Here is an 18,438-nt window from a genome sequence, read left to right as displayed (position 1 = left end):
CGGGGTGGGACGCGGGGCGCGGGGCGCGGCGGCGCAGGGCCTGCTGCAATGCTGACTCAGGGCCGGGCGTCGGGGCTTGGGGTCTGGGACAGCTCCGGCGCCGCCAGCGCGGGGGTCGAGCGCGGGGCACGTACCGTCCTGTCGCGGCCGGACTCTCCTGCCGCTGCCACCTCAGCCTTCGCTCCCCTAGACGCCGGGAAGGCGCACCCAAGATGGAGGCAAAGAAACCGAAAGCCTGGAAGCGGACTTGCTGCTGGGCGATCGCTGTTCGCGGCGCTTCTCTCCCACACCTCCTCCCGTGGTCCTTGTTGTCTCAGCTGTCACTGGACAAAAGTCCAATAGCCGGCACTCACTGTGTTAGGCCGAGTCCCCACCCCTAGCTCCGGGAGTCCCTTTTAGTTGAGACTGGTCGGTGAGGCTGCAAGCTCGCTGTTTCCTGCTATGGCTTGTGTGACTGAGTATGCAGTAACCGAGGGTGGATGTCGACACAAGTTCCACGCGTTAGGAGTAAACACTGCGAGTGTTTTTTTTTTTCTTTCTTTCTTTCTTTTTTTCTTTCCTTCTTTTTTGAGACAGAGTCTCGCTCTGTGGCCCAGGCTGGAGTGCAGTGGCGCAATTTCAGCTCACTGCAACCTCCGCCTTCCTAGCTCAAGCGATTCTCTTGCCTCAGCCTCCCGGGTAGCTGGGACTACAGGCACGCGCCAGCACGCCCGCCTAATTTTTGTGTTTAGTAGAGACGGGGTTTCACTGTTGGCCAGAATGGTCTCGAACTCCTGACCTCGTGATCCGCCCGCCTCGGCCTCCCAAAGTGCTGGGATTACAGGCGTGAGCCACCACGCCCGGCGCGAGTGTTTACGATTGATGTCTGGGAGTCATAGCAAACGTGAACACACTTTGTGGTTTTTTGTGTGTATGTTTTTGTTTGTTTTTTTGTTTTCCTTCTTGAGACAGGGTCTCGCGCTGTCGCCCAGGCTAGGAGGCAGTGGCGCCATCACAGCTCACTGCAGCCTGGATTTCCCACTCTCAAACCATCCAGCCCTCTCAGCCTCCCAAGTAGCGGGGACCACAGGTGCAAGCCACCATGCCCGACTAATTTTTTTTTTTTTTTTTTTTTTTGTATTTTTAGTAGAGATGGGGTTTCACCATGTTGGCAAGGCTGGTCTCCAACTGCTGGCCTCAAGTGATCCTTGCCCGCCTCGGCCTCCCAAAGTGCTGGGATCACAGGCGTGAGCCACCGCGCCCCGCTACGTTTTTATTTATTCCTAATAACTACTTTATTGTGATTCTTAAAGAGCTTTAACTTTTCTTGAGATAATTTTAAACTCACAGGAAAGGTGAAGAATAATACCAAGAGAGACTAACAGCAGGACGGCATGAAGAGTTCGGGATTCACCCCTAGTGAAACTGAAAATTATTTAAAACAACAAACAACCATTAACCAATTAAAGCCTTTGAAATGGTCCTAAGGGCAAACAGCAAATGAAGAAACATCTGTTCCAAAAAATCTATGAAAACTCTTGGATCAGAATGTGAGAGTCAGTCTGTGGTATTTAAACCAAACCTCTCCCTTTGTTCAGCAAGAGACTCCACTCCAGACTGCTGCAACTAAGAACCTCTCTCTTCCCACAGCTCCCAGTCAGAGACCAGCATATCAGCATTTCTCATCTTGCCCCTAGCTACCTGATGCTGAAGGTAAATCCTGGGGGAGTGTGGTGGAGAGGTGGGAGATTCCTTCTTCCATCCAGAGGCTCTATCTTGGGTAGAGTGCTGAGACACCAGAGGAGACTTTAGCTCTTTTTCTCCATCACTTTCACCCCATATTCACCCCCAACCTTTTTTTTTAATCTCTCCATCTTCCCAAGATAGTTATATTCTGTTTGATTAATCTTCAGTATATATGCTATTATAATCATGTAAACGGTAGTCACAGCCAAGTTATGTACCAAACTATGATTACTTTTCCTTTCCCACACAACTTTTAGTTTTTTCTGGAGTTAATAATTGTCTTGTTTTGTTGGTTTTTCCATGTAATTCTATCCTAAACTCTGTCAGTTATCCAAGTTTGGTTTTTTGTTTGTTTTTGAGACAGGGTCTCACTCCAGGCTGGAGTGCAGTGACCCGATCACAGCTCACTGCAGCCTTAACCTCCCGGGGGTTCAAGTGATCCTTCTGCCTCAGCCTCCTGAGTAGCTAGGACTACAGGTCCTAGCATGCCACCATGCTAGGTGTGCCACTACAGGTGCCACCATGCCCAGCTAATTCTTTAAAAAAAATTTTGTGGCCCGGCGCAATGGCTTATGCCTGTAATCCCAGCACTTTGGGAGGCCGAGGCGGGTGGATCACGAGGTCAGGAGTTCAAGACCAGCCTGGCCCAGATAGTGAAACCCCATCTCTACTAAAAATACAAAAAATTAACTGGGTGTGATGGCGGGCGCCTGTAATCCCAGCTACTCAGGAGGCTAAGGCAGAGAATTGCTTGAACCCGGGAGGTGGAGGTTGCAGTGAGCCTAGATTATGCCAGTGCACTCTAGCCTGGGAGACAGAGTAAGACTCCATCTCAAAAAAAAAAAAAAAAAAAAAAAAAAAAAAAAATATATATATATATATATATATCTAGTAGAAGCGGGGGTCGTGGGTGGCAGGGAGTCTTGCTATGTTGCCCAGGCTGGTTTTGAACTTGCCTCAAGCGATCTTCCTGCCTAGGTCTTCCAAAGCACTGGGATTACAGGCATGACCACTGCTGCTCTTGGCCTTTCTTATCTTTTTAGTACACCAAGAAAATTTTATTACAGATCAGCACCTGTCCTTAATTTGGAAACTACTATTCAAGAACACCTAGCTTAGCACCTCCATCACCACCTCCAACCCACCCTATCCCAAGTGAAAGCCATTTCTGGTTGTCAGTAGAACCATCATAGTGGACTTACCCCAGGCCCACCTTTCATGCCCACTGATTCTTACCACTTCAACACACACCAGTATGACTTCTAACCCAGCATATCCATATGTCGTTCCCTGAGGGCTTTTTCTGGCTCACATTGGAAGCCCATGTTGTCATCCCATTTGGCAAACCAGTAGGGGCAGGCATTTAACCCCCTACCCCTGTGCCATCCTTATCCTTTGGCTTCAGCAGCCCTCAAAGAATGACTGTATACACCTATGTTGACACTCCCACCTGCAGTCCACTTTCCATTTACATCCTCTTAAAATCAGCCACCCCTTGGGCTTAGGGATGTGCATACTTGCAGCATAGTTTGTCCCTGGGGTATGGACTTGGGGAAGAGGCCAATGTAGGCCCTGGTGGGAGGCTCAGGGCTCTTTGAGTAGAGAACTTCAGGTCTTAGGTACCCAAAGAGGGTTTATTCTTTTTGTTTTTTTGAGACGTAGTCTCGCTCTGTCACCCAGGCTGGAGTGTAGTGGCACAATCCTGGCTCACTGCAACCTCTGCCTCCCAGGCCCAAGCAATTCCCTTGCCTCGGCCTCTCAAATAGCTGGGATTATATGCGTGCACCACCATATCCGGCTGATTTTTGTATTTTTAGTGAAGACAGGGTTTCACTACGTTGGCCAGGCTGGTCTTGAACTCCTGGCCTCAAGTGATCTGCCCACCTTGGCCTCCCAAAGTGCTGGAATTACAGGCGAGAGCCACCACACCCAGCCCCAAAGAGGGTTTTAAACAGAGGGTCTCGGTGTGGGCATGTCCTCTTGACCTTGCAGACGCCTCCCACCTCTGATGATTCTCCTCACCTGAGGGAAGGGCACAGCCCAAGAAGAGCCGGAGCAAGGCCCTTCTAAATCAGGGCCCACAACAGGACCCCCAGTGCCTGGGTCCAAGGGCAGTATTGCTTAAGCCTCTCTGACTTTCTGTTTCCACACTTAACAAAGTAGCAACAAATGTTCACGTTTTCATCAAATTCACTGGTTGTAAACCTTGGCTGCACATTAGACTGTCCCCAAGGAGCTGCAAAAACCTCAGTGGCCAGGTACCATTCCAGACTAATTATATCAAAATCTCTGAGAGTGAGACCCAGGGATTGGTAGTTTTTAAAGCTCCCCATGTGATTTCAATGTACAGTTAAGATTCAGAACAACTGATCTAATCCAAACATTTTCTCACTCTGTCAACCACAACCCAATTTTCAGATGAAGAATCTGAGGCTTAAAGTGAGTTAATAAATTGAGACATCTCACAACTAGCTAGTGACAGAACTAGGACAGGATGCCAAGAATTTATCTAATGCTTTTCCTTATATCACAGTGGGTGACTTGGGAATGGAGAATTAATAGCCACAGCAATGACTTTATATCTACTCTCTTAGCCACACATCCTGCCTCAACTCCTCTGACATTCTGGGAGAATATATTCTTGGCTGGGTATGGTAGCTCATGCCTATAAACCCAGCACTTTGGGAAGCCAAGGCAGAAGGAACACTTGAACCCAGGTGTTCAAGATCAGCCTGGGCAATACAGGGAGAGCCTGTCTCTACAAAAAATTAAAAAATTAGCCAGGTGTAGTGATGCATACATGTGGTCCCAGCTACTCAAGAGGCTGAAGTGGGAGGATCACTTGAGCCAGGCAGGTTGAGGTTGCAGTAAACTATGAGCACAGCCCTGTACTCCAGCTTGGATGACAGAATGAAACCCTGTCTCAAAAATATATATATAAATAAATTTAGTTTAAAAAGAATACATTCTTTTTTTTTTTTTGAGATGGAGTCTCGCTCTGTCGCCAGGCTGGAGTGCAGTGGCATGATCTCAGCTCACTGCAACCTCCGCCTCCCGGGTTCAAGCGATTCTCCTGCCTCAGCCTCCGGAGTAGCTGGGACTGCAGGTGCGCGCCAGCATGCCCAGCTAATTTTTTTTTTTTTTTTTTTTTTTTTTGAGACAGAGTCTCACTCTGTCACCCAGGCTGGAGTGCAGTGGCACGATCTCGGCTCACTGCAATCTCCGCCTCCTGGGTTCAAGTGATTCTCCTGCCTCAGCCTCCCAAGTAGCTGGAATTACAGGCACCCACCACTACGCCCAGCTAATTTTTTGTATTTTTAGTAGAGACAGGCTTTCACCATGTTGGCCAGGCTTGTCTCGAACTCCTAACCTCATGATTCACCCGCCTCGGCCTCCCAAAGTGCTGGGATTACAGGCATGAGCCACCGCGCCCAGCCATAATTTTTGTATTTTTAGTAGAGACAGGGTTTCACCATGTTGGCCAGGATGGTCTCGATAAAAAAAAAAATACATTCTTGAGAATAAATAAACACCTAATTCTAATATGCTGGTGCTATGGTTTGGATATTTGTCCCCTCTAAACCTCATGTTGAAATTTGATCCCCATGTTGGAGGTGGGCCTCATGGAAGGTATTTGGGTCATGGGGGTAGATACCTCATGAATAGATTAATGCCTTCCCTTAGTGGTGAGGGAGTTTTTCTTCTATTAATTCCCACAAGAGCTGGTTGTTAAACAGAGCCTGGCACTTTCCCCTTTTTCACTGTTTCTTCTTCTCTCACCATGAGAGAAGCCTTTTGCCTTCCACCATGGGTGGAAGCAACCTGAAGCTTTCACCAGAAGTCAAGCAGATGCCAGTGCCATGCTTCTTGTACAGCCTGCAGAACCATGAGCTAAATAAACCTCTTTTCTTTATAAACTACCCAGTCTCAGTTATTCTTTTATAGCAATACAAAACAGACTAAGACAGCTGGGTTTCTATACAAGTAGTCAACTGTAGATTTGTAGCAACAGCCTTTACAAGCAAAGCAAGGTGCAGAAATTAGTAGTTAACTAAGTCATTTCCAGAAATATATCTGGCACTATTACATAAGGATTAATAGTACTGCCTCTGGAACTAGTTCTGGGTTTGCATTCCAGCTTTGCCTCTCACTAGCAGTGTGAACTTCTGGGTGAGTTTCCTCTTTGTGCCTCAATTTTCTCACCTGTAAAAAGGGAATGACAGTAATAGTCCCAACCTCATAGAATTATTACACAAATTAATCTTTGGAATATGCCTGGCATGGCCAGGCAAGGTGGCTCACGCCTGTAATCCCAGCACTTTGGGAGGCTGAGGTTGGAGGAACACTTGAGGCCAAGAGGTCAAGACCAGTCTGGGCAACATAATGAGACCCTGTCTCCACAAAAATAATTTTTAAAAATCAGCTCAGTGGGGATAGCGCACACTTGTAGTCCCAGCTGCTCAGGAGGCCAAGGTGAGCATATTGCTTGAGCCCAGGAGTTCAAGGCTGCAGTAAGCTTGATTGCACTACTGCACTCCAGCCTAGGTAACAGAGTGAGACCCTGTCTCTGAATAATATGCCTGGCATATAGTAGGTGCTAAATAAATTAAACACTATGTACCAGACATTGATTTAGCCTCTGGGAATATAGTGGAAGGAAAAAGGAAAGGTCCTACACTTGGAGCTTAGAAGTTATATTGACAACTTCCATTTCACCTTTTCCCAAAAGTTTTCCCCCATGGTTAAGTGCAAGTGAGCAAATAATTGATTTTATTTTATTTTATTTTTATTATTTATTTATTTTTGAGATGGAGTTTTGCTCCTGTTGCCCAGGCTAGAGTGCAATGGTGTGATCTCGGCTCGCTGCAACCTCCGCCTCCTGGGTTCAAGCGATTCTCCTGCCTCAGCCTCCCAGGTAGCTGGGATTACAGGAGCCCACCACCACATCCAGCTAATTTTTTGTATTTTTAGTAGAGATGGGGTTTCACCATGTTGGTCAGGCTGATCTTGAACTCCTGACCTCAGGTGATCCACCCACCTCGGCCTCCCAAAGTGCTGGGATTACAGGCGTGAGCCACTGTGCCCGGCCATTTATTTTTTTTTTATTTTTCAGAGATGGAGTCTCACAGTGTCACCCCCAAGCTGGAGTGCAGTGGCATGATCATACCTCACTGCAGCCTCAAACTTCTGGCCTCAAGCAATCCTCCTGTCTCAGCCTTCTGAGTACCTGGGACTACAGGGATGTGCCACCGTGTTTGGCTAATATTTTTAATTTTTGTAGAGAAAGGGTCTTGCTTTGTTGCATAATCTAGCAAATAAATTTTAAAAATAATTTCTGTCACACCAGAAGGCTACGCTATAATATCCATTCATTGGCAAACATTTTTGAGCTCCTACTATGTGCCAGGTACTACATAAAAGAAATAGAGGCCAGGCACAGTGGCTCACAACTGTAATCCCAGCACTATGGGAGGCCAAGGCAGACGGATCACTTCAGGTCAGGAATTTGAGGTCAGCCTAGCCAACATGGCGAAGCCATCTACTAAAAATAGAAAAATTAGCCAAACATGGTGGTGCATGCCTGTATTCCCAGCTACTCTGGAGGCTGCGGCAGAAGAATTGCTTGAACCTGGGAGGTGGAGGTTGCAGTGAGTTAAGATCACACCACTGTACTCCAGCCTGGGAGACAGGCTCAAAAAAAAAAAAGAAAAAGAAAAAGAAAAAAAAGAAACAGAGTCTTTGTCCTCAAGGAATTCCTAAGAGGGATATTCAGCTGTAAAACTCTTATTGAATAATGCAATACTATGCATGCATTTCCATGTATTTATACATATAATTTTATTGATAATATATATAAGGTAATGCCTTGTTTATCAGGAAATAACTTTTACCCAACAACCTAGCCAAGAATTAGGGATTGTTAAGGAAAAGAGGCGCCTGTAATCACAGCACTTTGGGAGGCTGAGGCAGGCAGATCACCTAAGGTTGGGAGTTCGAGACCAGCCTGGCCAGCATGGTGAACCCCTTTCTCTACTAAAAATATAAAAAATTAGCCAGGCATGGTGGCATGTGCCTTTAATCCCTGCTACTCGGGAGGCTGAGGCAGGAAAATTGCTTGAACCCAGGAGGCAGAGATTTCAGTGAGCCAAGATCGCGCCATTGCAATCTAGCCTGGGCAACAAGAGCAAGACTCCATCTCAAAAAAAAAAAAAAAAAAAAAAAGGCATTTGAGTGTACAAAAAAGGTGTCACTAAACTGTTTGTTTGTAAGATCCTTGGGGTCTGGTTATTTTCATCACAAATGTTAACAAGTTCATTTGGCTGGTTTCCTACATTATAATGAGCTGAGAATTAGGAGCTTCCAGAGCTGGATCAGGAATAAGAAGTGGCAGCTGGTGATGAATGAAGCAAAATAATATGTGATGAAAGTGACAGAAAAATCATTTTCTGTCATGGCATCTCTCTGCCATGGACCAGTGCAGTAACAGATGCTTTCGGTCAGAGCTTGAGTCAGAAAAAGGTTAAAGAATGTTCTGTTCATGCTGTTTTAAGAGGGAGAAAAATATTTAATGCATTTTAGAAGGCTTTTTGTGAAAGATGATGCAAATGTTTTAAAAGGTTTAATTCTTATAGAGTTGAGTTATCTGGAAGATTCACTTAAATGATACCAAATAACTGGGAAAATATTGCCTTTGATTATTATTTATGCATAATAATGATAAATTCTGCAATAAGAACAATGTAAAATATAATGTATAATAAAAATGTTGCTTATAGGTTAAAGATGAGAACAAAAGGAAGATTTCAAGCTGGAATTGCAGAAGGAGGATTTGAGATTAACGCTGGGTCTGAAAATTGAGCAAAGGTGTAATGGTAAGATTGAGTGAGAGGAGATGGTGGTCTAAATGAAGGAATTATTGTTGAAAATGTTAAAAATGCAGCAGAATAGCCTGGGCAAAATGGTGAGACTTTGTCTCTACAAAAATTACAAAAATTAGCCAGATGTGGTGGCTTGAGCGTGTGGTTCCAGCTACTTGGGAGGCTGAGGTGGGAGGATCACCTGAGCCCGCCTGGGAGGTTGGGGCTGTGGTGAGCCATGATTGCACCACTGCACTCCTGCCTGGGCAACACAATGAGACCCTGTCTCAAAAAAAAAAAAAAAGTGCAGCAGAGTAAATTCCTGTTTGATCAACTTCTTACAATGAATGTTTACAGCCCTTGCTGGGTTAGAAAATCAGCTTGAAAACATACTTTGTATATTTATTTTGAGTCTATGTGTACTTAGTCTAATTCATGCATTTATCCAGTAGACATTCATTGAATACCTACTAAGTGTCTGGCATCATTCTAGGTGCTGAGGGTGTCTCTAAGAACAAAACTAGCTGTGCCCTCAAAGAGATCCTAGAATGTAGACTACTAAGAATTAACAGAGAAAACACTAAAACTTGTATGTTATTAATCACTGTGTAAGTAATAAATGGAGGTCTCATTTAGATAAAACAAAAGCCTTGCGATCTCCATTAGTCAGAGTAATATAGATTTGCTGGGCATAGTGGCATGAGCCTGTCGTCCCAGCTACTCAAGAGGCTGAGCTGGGAAGATGGCCTGAGCTTGGAAGGTCGAGGCTACAGTGAGCTGTGATTGCACCACTACACTCCAGCCTGAAAGACAGAGTGAGTCCGTGTCTCAGGAAAAAAAAAAAAAAAAAAAAGTAATATAGATTTGATACAGTAGACAGTGTGGCGTAGCAGAAAGAACATGGGCTGTGAAGTCAGAGATCTGAGTTCAAATTTTGACTCTGAGACTTAATAAATATCTGTGTGACTGTAGCCAAGTTAATGAATCTCTCTGAACCTAATTTTTCTTATAATAGAGATAGTGAATACCTTCTTGTTTAAGGAATAAATGAGATAATAGAGATAATACCTTCTTGTATAAGGAATAAATGGAATAATATGTATAGTGATGGTAGATCAAGGCTATGAAGAACTGGGCATGCTTTGCTTTGGTGAGAGCATTGGTTTAGCTTTGGGGAGGGCCCATAACTGTCGGGGGCATAAAAGGAAGAAGAGGGTTTTGTTTTTGTTTTTGAGATGGAGTTTCACTCTTGTTGCCCAGGCTGGAGTGCAGTGGCACAGACTCAGGTCACTGCAACCTCCATCTCCCGGGTTCAAGTGTTTCTTCTGCCTCAGACGCCCAAGTAGCTGGGATTACAGGCACCCGCCACCAAGCTGGCTAATTTTTTGTATTTTTAGTAGAGATGGAGTTTCACCATGTTGGCCTGGCTGGTCTCGAACTCCTGACCTCAGGTGATCCACCCGCCTCGGCCTCCCAAAGTGCTGGGATTACAGGCATGAGCCACCACGCCTGGCAGAGAAGAGTTATTTTGGAGATAAGAGGATAAATGTCAGTTACAGGGAAATGGAAATTTTGGTATAGCCTGTACATTAGACACTATTGTGTATGTTAAATTTCATGGGTATTGTCTTAATTCATTTGGGCTGATATGATAAAATACCATAGACTAGGTAGCTTATAAACAACAGAAATTTATTTCTAACACTTCTGGAGCTGGGAAATCCAAGATCACTGGCAGATTCAGAGTCTGGTGAGGGCCTGCTTTCTGGCTTATAGATGTGGTCATCTTCTCACTGTGCCCTCATATGGTAGAAGGGGCAAGGGAGCTCTCTGTGATCTTTTTTATAAGGGCACTAATCCCATTCATGAGGGTTCTACCCTCATGACCTTTTCACCTCCCAAAGGCCTCACCTCCAAATGCCATCACACTGGGGATTAGGTTTCAACATATGAGTTTCAGGGGGAAACATTCAGTCTATTGCAGGTATGATAGTGATATTGTGATCATGTAGGAGAATGTCTTTGTTCATAGAAAACACACACTGAAGAATCTAGGGGTAAAGTATCATGATGTCTGCACATTACTGTCAATGATTCAGCAAAGTGTGTGTGTATGTGTGTGTCTAGAGAGAGAGATAAAGTAAATGTGGCTAAATGTTAACAATTGGTGTCTGTAGGTAAAGGGTATATGTGTATTCTTTAAATTTTCTGGTTTTCAGGTTTTGTTTTGTTTGAGACAAAGTCTCTCTCTGTCACCCAGGTTGCAATGCATTGGCACGATCTCAGCTGACTGCAACCTCCATCTCCCGGGTTCAAGCAATTCTCATGCCTCAGCCTTCCTAGTAGCTGGGACTACAGGTGTGCGCTACCATGCCCAGCTAATTTTTGTATTTTTAGTAAAGACAAGATTTTGCCATGTTGGCCAGGCTGGTCTCGAACTCCTGGCCTCATGTGATCTACTCACCTAGGCTTCCCAAAGTTCTGGGATTATAGGCGTGAGCCACCACACCTGGCCTGGTTTTCAGGTTTGAAAATAAAAAGTTGGGAAAATATCTACACATGATTCTGTATTCCCCCAATTGTATTTGGGATACAATGTAAGACTTTTCATGCACATAATTTTCCTTAAAAATCTTATCTTGAGGTTTTTTTTGGGGGGGCAGAAATATGAACAATTTCTGTGCAAATATTAGTCAAAAACACCATATCCAGAGAAAAATATATTCCCTGATGTTTGATAAAAACAAAGATACATTCCACTTGGAAGACATTTATCAGGGAGGTGCTTTGCACCTCCTGTGTGACTGCATATGAATTTTTTTTACTTTTTATTTTTATCCCCTTGATTAATCTATTTTGTTTGTTTGTTTGTTTTTTGAGACAGGGGCTCCCACTGTTGCTCAGGCTAGAGTGTAGTAGCATGATTATGGCTCACTGCCACCTAGACCTCCCAGGCTCAAGGAATCCTCAGTAGCTGGGGCTACATGCACATGCCACCATTCCCAGCTAATTTTTTATTATTTGTAGAGACAGGGTCTCACTATGTTGCCCAGGCTGGTCTCGAACTCCTGGGCTCAAGCAATCCTCCTGCCTTAGCCTCCCAAAGTGCTGGGATTACAGGTGTGAGCCACTGCACCCTGCCTGCTTTATTCTTTGCAAATGGTAAGGCCATGTAAATCTAAGAATGTGGAAAAGCCTAAATGCAGTATACACAACCATCTGTGGTTCTGTTGAATTTACATGTTCTGCTCTGGCAAGCTGGAGTAACAGGGACTGGTGTATCCTCCTGCCTGAAACAACTGAAAAACCATGTAGACAAAATGTCTACCTGCATTCTAGCCTGGGCAAGTAGCAAGACTCCATATCTTAAAAAAAAATACAAAAGAGCAAAGAACCAGGAAAAGATCACTCATATGAGGACAATAACAATCAATCAATCAATAGAATTACACCCAGAAATGCCATAGGTAATAGAATTAGTATATTTGCCTTGGCTTTTGAGGTGAGGTAAAACAAACAAGCAAAATAATTAGTAGATAGGGATACTAAAACAGATTCTATAGCCATATTTCAATAAGATAGAGGAAAGACTGAGCATGTTAAGTTGAGACATGGAAGATATAAAGACTCGTATTAAAACTATAGATGGGGCCAGATGCAGTGGCTCACACCTGTAATCCCAGCACTTTGAGAGGCCAAGGTGGGAGCATCGCTTGAGGCCAGGAGTTTGAGATCAACCCAGGCAATAAACAGAGATCTCATCTTTACAAAATAAAAAAATTAACTGGGCACGGTGGCACACACTCTCAGCTATTCAAGAGGTTGAAACAGAAGGACTCCTTGAGGCCAAGAATTCAAGGCTACAGTAAGCTATGATTGTGCCGTTGCACCACTCCAGCCTGGGTGACAGAGCGAGACACTGTCTCTAAAAAAGAAAAAAAGCTCTAGATGGGCCAGATGTGGTGGCTCATGCCCATAACCCCAGCACTTTGGGAGGCTAAGACAGGAATCACTTGAGGCCAGGAGTTCAAGACCAGCCTGGGCAACATAGCAAGACATTCATCTCTACAAAAACAAACAACCACCAAAACACACACACACAAAAACTTCTAGATGCAAACTACAATGTCTGAGGTGAAGAATACATTGCATGAGGTTAAAAGCAGATTAGATACTGAAGAAAAGATTAGTGAACATGAAGACACACAATATAAATTATCTAAAATGAAATACAGAGGCCATGCATGGTGGCTCACGCCTGTAACCCCAGCACTTTGGGAAGCTGAGGTGGGCAGATCACTTGAGGTCAGGAGTTTGAGACCAGCCTGGCCAACATGGCAAAACCCCATCTCTACTAAAAATACAAAAATTAGCCTAGCGTGGTGGTGGGCGCCTGTAAACCCAGCTACTCGGGAGGCTGGCAGGAGAATCACTTGAACCTGAGAGGTGGAGGTTGCAGTGAGCCAAGATTGTGACATTGCACTCCAGCCTGAGTGCGACAGAGCGAGATTCCATCTCAAAAGATAATAATAATAGAAAAATGAAAAACAGAAAAATTACTGAAAGAGAAAAATAAAGAGTATCAGGGAAACCATAACACAGTATCAGGGAGGCTAATATATGTGTAACTAAATTCCCTGAAGGAGAAGATGGGAGATAGAAAAAATACTTGGAGAGGTCGGGCGCTGTGGCTCATTCATGCCTGTAATCCCAGCACTTTGAGAGAGGCCAAGGCGGGTGGATCACCCAAGGTCAGGAGTTTGAGACCAGCCTGACCAACATGGCAAAACACTGTCTACTAAAAAAATAACAAAAATTAGCCGAATGTGGTGGCGGGTGCCTGTAATCCCAGCTACTCAGGAGGCTAAGGCAGGAGAATCGCTTGAACCCCGGGGGGAGAGGTTGCAGTGAGCCCAGACTGCGCCACTACAATCCAGCCTGGGCAACACAACAAGACTCTGTCTCAAAAAAAAAAAAAAAAAAAAGAAAAAGAAAAAGAAAAAATATTTGAAGAAATAATGGCTGAAAAATTCCAAATTAGATAAAAACAAACCCTTTGATCAAAGAAGCTTAATGAGCTCGCTTCCTCTAAGCAGCCTGAGGTGATCTGTGAAAATGGTTCACTATTCATTTGTCCTAGAAAACTTCACAAAATCATGCAAATCAAAAGGTTCAAATCTTTGTTTTCTTTAAGAATACGGGTGAAATTATCTGGGCCATCAAGGGTAGGCATAAACGAGAAGCCACCAAGTATTCTGAAAGATGTCACTTTATAAAAGTACTGTGTAGAAACCACGCTACAATGGTGGAGTTGGTAGGTGTGCCCAGGCCAAACAGTGGGGCTAGATACAGGGTTGCTGGCCCAAAAAGAGTACTGAATTTTTGCTGCACATGCTTAAAAATGCAGAGTAATGCTGAATTTAAGGTTTTGGATATAGATTCTCTGATCATTGAGCCTATCCAGGTGAACAAAGCACCCAAGATGCACTGCTGGATTTACAGAGCTCGTGGTCAGATTAACCCATACGTGACCTCTGCCTGCCACATCGAGATGATCCTTACTGAAAAGAACAAATTCTTTTTTTTTTTTTTTTTTTGAGACAGAGTCTTGCTCTGTCACCCAGGCTGGAGTGCAATGGCGCCATCTCGGCTCATTGCAACCTCTGACTCCCAGGTTCAAGCGATTCTCCTTCCTCAGCCTTCCGAGTAGCTGGGATTACAGGCCAGTGCCACCATGCCCGGCTAATTTTTGTATTTTTAGTAGAGACCAGCTTTCAGCATGTTGCCCAGGCTGGTCTCGAATTCCTGACCTCAAGTGATCCACCCGCCTCGGCCTTCCAAAGTGTTGGGATTACAGGCATGAGCCGCCGCACCCGGCCAGAACAAATTATTCTTTAACCAGAAGAGGAAGTTGAATTGAAGAAAAAGATATCTCAAAAGTAACTGAAGAAACAAAAACAAAAACTTGTGGCATGGGAATAAATTCAGAATAAAATAAATGCTAATAAAAGTTTGTGGCCAGGTGTGGTGGCTCATGCCTACAATCCCAGCACTTTGGGAGGCCGAGGTGGGTGGATCATTTGAGGTCAGGAGTTCGCGACCAGCCTGGCCAACTTGGTGAAACTCCGTCTCTACTAAAATACAAAAATTAGCTGGACATGGTGGTGTGCGCCTGTAATCCCAGCTACTCGGGAAGCTGAGGCAGGAGAATCGCTTGAACTCAGGAGGCAGGGGTTGCAGTGAGCCTAGATCATGCCACTGCACTCCAGCCTGGGCGACAGAGCGTCCGTCTCAGAAAAAAGAAAAAAAAAAAGTTTGCATTTGGAGACCATTATTCTAAGTGAAGTAACACAGGAATAGAAAACCAAATGTCATTATGTTCTCACTTGCAAGTGGGAGCTAAGCGACCGGGTGCAGTGGCTTATGCCTGTAATCTCAGTACTTTGGGAGGTTAAGGTAGGCGGATCACTTGAGGCCAGGTGTTTGAGACCAGTGTGGCCAACATGGTGAAACCTTATCTCTACTAAAAATACAAAAATTAGCTGGGCTTGTGGTGCTCACCTGTAATCCCAGCTACTCAGGAGGCTGAGGGAGGAGAATCACTTGAACTTGGGGGAGGGGGTTGCAGTGAGCCAAGATCGCACCACCGCACTCCAGCCTGGGTGACAGAGCAAATGAGACTTTGTCTCAAAAAAAAAAAAAAAAAAAAGCGGGAGCTAAGCTATGAGGACACAAAGGCATAAGAATGATACAATGAACTTTGGGGACTTGGGGAAAAGAGTGAGAGGGAGGTGAGGGATAAAAGACTACATATTTGGTACAGTGTGCACTGGTCAGGTGATAGGTGCACCAAAATCTCAGAAATCATCACTAAAGAACTTATTCATGGAACCAAACACCACTTGTTCCCCAAAAACTTATTGAAATTATAAAAAAAGAAGTTCGATGAACCCCAGGTACAAGAAACATGAATAAAATTGCACCAACAAACATGATAATCAAATTGCTTAAAATCAGTGCTATTCCTTGGATATGAATGATCTATCAATCTGTCCCATAACTTGCCCTTTGGACAGGAAAGGACTAAGCTAAAGACACAGTATCTCTGGAATTTTGCCAGGATATGAAGTTTAGTGTCTGCTCCATTCCAGACTTTTTATTTTTTTCTTTTTTGAGATGGGGTCTTGTTCTGTTGCCCAGGCTCAAGTGTAGTGGTGCAAACATGGCTCACTGCAGCCTCGATCTCCTAGACTCAAGCAGTCCTCCTACCTCAGCTTCCTAAGTAGCTAGTACTAAAGGCACATGCCATCATACCTGGCTAATTTTTACTTTTTTTGTAGAGACAAGGTCTCCCTATGTTGCCCAGGCTGGTCTTGGACTCCAGGGCTCATGCAGTCCTCCGGCCTCGGCCTCCCAAAGTCCTGAGATCACAGGTGTGAGCCACCATGCCTGGCTAAGACTTTTTAAATGAACCAGACCAGCCCTAACACAAGGGATTCAGTCCTAGACAATAGCAGCTGTAACCAGCTTTCATCCAGATGGCCTGCCAGTTGCTGTCCAGAGTTGTTCCATTTCTCTTCTTTGCCTGCCTGGCTTGATGATCCCCTTGAATTAGAATCTATGCTCTTGTCCTTGCACCATCTTACTTGCATAACCCATTTGGACAGGATTTTCTGGCTTTGGCTCTTAGCACTCTCTTTAGACATTATTTGGTAAATGTCCTCTGCCCCAGACCTCAGGACATATACCACATGGACCCCACCACCATTCCTACCCGTTTTTCTGTGAAAATTTTCCAGAAATAAATTTCTGATCATGTGGCCAATCAACCCACTACAGTCTCAACCAAGACTGCATATGCAAAACCACTTTGTTGTTTTAGATTTTGTCACTTTTTGGAATTATAATTTTGTTATGCCATTTATTCCCCTTAGCAAGAATAATTAATTGCCCTTAAAGGATAGTGGAAGGCGGAAAATAATGATGTAATGTTTAGAAATATTATAGCATTAGAAATAAATGCTCAGAAATATTAAATTAGTCTTTCCACCAGGATATAAAGGTCCATCTTCTGCTAAGAAGTCTATGAGAGGCCAAGTAATCATTTACGAGAGTGGCTGCGTAACACATTGGTTCGCTGCAGGCTCTCTTATTGGTTTTTGATACAGGTTTCACACAGGCTTCATTAGCCAATTGTGTTGTTTAGTTGGGAAGTAAAAGGTTCTTGAGATTGGGGTGGAGATGGGGAGAGGAACACTGATTGATTCCTGGCTTGGGACAGGAGATTGTTGCTATATTGCTATACTCTTACAGGAGTATTATCTCCTTTGTCAAAATATAGCCAAGATGTGAAATTGAAATAGTAATTCTCCTTACTTAAAAATTATTTATTTCTTTTTTTGAGACAGAGTTTTCACTTTTCTTGCCCAGGCTGGGGTGCAATGGCACAATCTCAGCTCACTGCAACCTCTGCCTCCCAGGTTCAATTGATTCTCCTGCCTCAGCCTCCCAAGCAGCTGGGATTACAGGCGTGTGCCACCACGCCCGGCTAACTTTTTGTCTTTAGACACCGCATTTCACCATATTGGTCAGGCTGGTCTCGAACTCCTGACCCCAGGTAATTGTCCTGGCTCTGCCTCTCAAAGTGCTGGGATTACAGGCATGAGCCACCGCACCCGGCTCCTCCTTGCTTAAAAATTCTAATAAATGGCTGGGCACAGTGGCTCACGCCTGTAATCCCAGCACTTTGGGAGGCTGAGGTGGGCGGATCACAAGGTCAGGAGTTCAAGACCAGCCTGGCCAACATGGTGAAGCCCCGTCTCTACTAAAAAAAAAATACAAAAATTAGCCAGGCATGGTGGGGCGCGCCTGTAGTCCCAGCTACTCGGGAGGCTGAGGCAGGAGAATTGCTTGAACCTGGGAGGCAGAGGTTGCAGTGAGCCAAGATCATGCCACTGCACTCCAGCCTGAGCGACAGAGCAAGACTCCGTCTCAAAAAAAAGTGGGGGAGGGGCTGGGTGCGGGGGCTCATGCCTGTAATCCCAGCACTTTGGGAAGCTGAGGCGGGCAGATCACGAGGTCAGGAGATTGAGACCATCCTGGCTAACAAGGTGAAACCTCGTACAAAAAATTAGCTGGGCATGGTGGCGGGTGCCTGTAGTCCCAGCTACTCGGGAGGCTGAGGCAGGAGAATGGCATGCACTGGGGAGGCGGAGTTCGCAGTGAGCCAAGATCGTGCCACTGCATTCCAGCCTGGGTGACAGAGCAAGATTCCATCTCAAAAAAAAAAAAAAAAAAAAAAAGGGTGGTGTGCATTGATGGAAAAGTTACATATTATAAAACTCCTTCAAAACCTGTTGTGTTTTTATTTTCTCAGTTACTCTTTATCTGACTTTTCTTTTTCTTTCTTTTTTTTTTTAAGAGATAGAGTCCTATTCTGTCACCCAGGCTGGAGTGCAGTGTTGGCATGCTATAACCTTGAAACCTTGAACTCCTGGGCTCAAGTGCTCCTCTCACCTCACCCCGGCCTCCCAAAGTGCTGGGATTACAGGCATGAACCACTGTCTGTGCCTGGGCTCGCTCGCTCCCTCCGTCCCTCCCTCCCTTTCCTTCCTTCGTTCCTTCTGATGGAATCTCTCTCTGTCACCCAGGCTGGAATCTCGGCTCACTGTAACCTCTGCCTCCCAGGTTCAAGCAATTCTCCTGTCTCAGCCTCCAGAATAGTTGGGATTACAGGCGCCTGCCACCATGCCCGGCTAATATTTGTATTTTTAGTAGAGACAGGGTTTCACTGTGTTAGCCAGGATGGTCTCAATCTTCTGACCTCGTGATCTGCCTGCCTCGGCCTCCTAAAGTG

The 18,438-nt window shown here is 44.8% G+C and overlaps 1 protein-coding gene and 1 long non-coding RNA gene across 17 annotated transcripts in view; one reads left to right on the top strand and one right to left on the bottom strand.

Moving 5' to 3' along the window:
- Positions 1–2,577, bottom strand: part of CFLAR (CASP8 and FADD like apoptosis regulator) — a 58,842-nt gene extending 56,265 nt beyond the window's left edge. For 3 of the 15 annotated variants that reach the window (XM_063595519.1, XM_063595518.1, XM_008974169.6), the window contains exon 1: positions 135–2,103. The gene's annotated coding sequence lies outside the window, so the exon portion shown is untranslated. Of the gene's footprint in view, positions 1–134 lie in introns of all 15 variants that reach the window. The other 12 variants (XM_063595522.1, XM_055108949.3, XM_063595520.1 and 9 more) reach the window with 10 other exon arrangements.
- On the top strand, positions 991–13,874 carry LOC117979438 (uncharacterized). 2 transcript variants are annotated; one of them, XR_010109535.1, is made up of 4 exons: positions 991–1,529; positions 1,630–1,692; positions 8,502–8,597; positions 10,843–13,874. It is a non-coding gene; the product is annotated as an uncharacterized LOC117979438 (long non-coding RNA). The 2 variants fall into 2 exon arrangements; XR_008624568.2 differs by lacking the exon at positions 10,843–13,874 and having other exon boundaries at positions 8,502–10,814.
- Positions 13,875–18,438: the final 4,564 nt, after the last annotated feature.

Source organism: Pan paniscus, chromosome 13 (genome assembly GCF_029289425.2).
Source record: "Pan paniscus chromosome 13, NHGRI_mPanPan1-v2.0_pri, whole genome shotgun sequence".
Lineage (NCBI taxonomy): Eukaryota > Metazoa > Chordata > Mammalia > Primates > Hominidae > Pan > Pan paniscus.
This window is presented reverse-complemented; position numbering and strand designations above follow the sequence as displayed.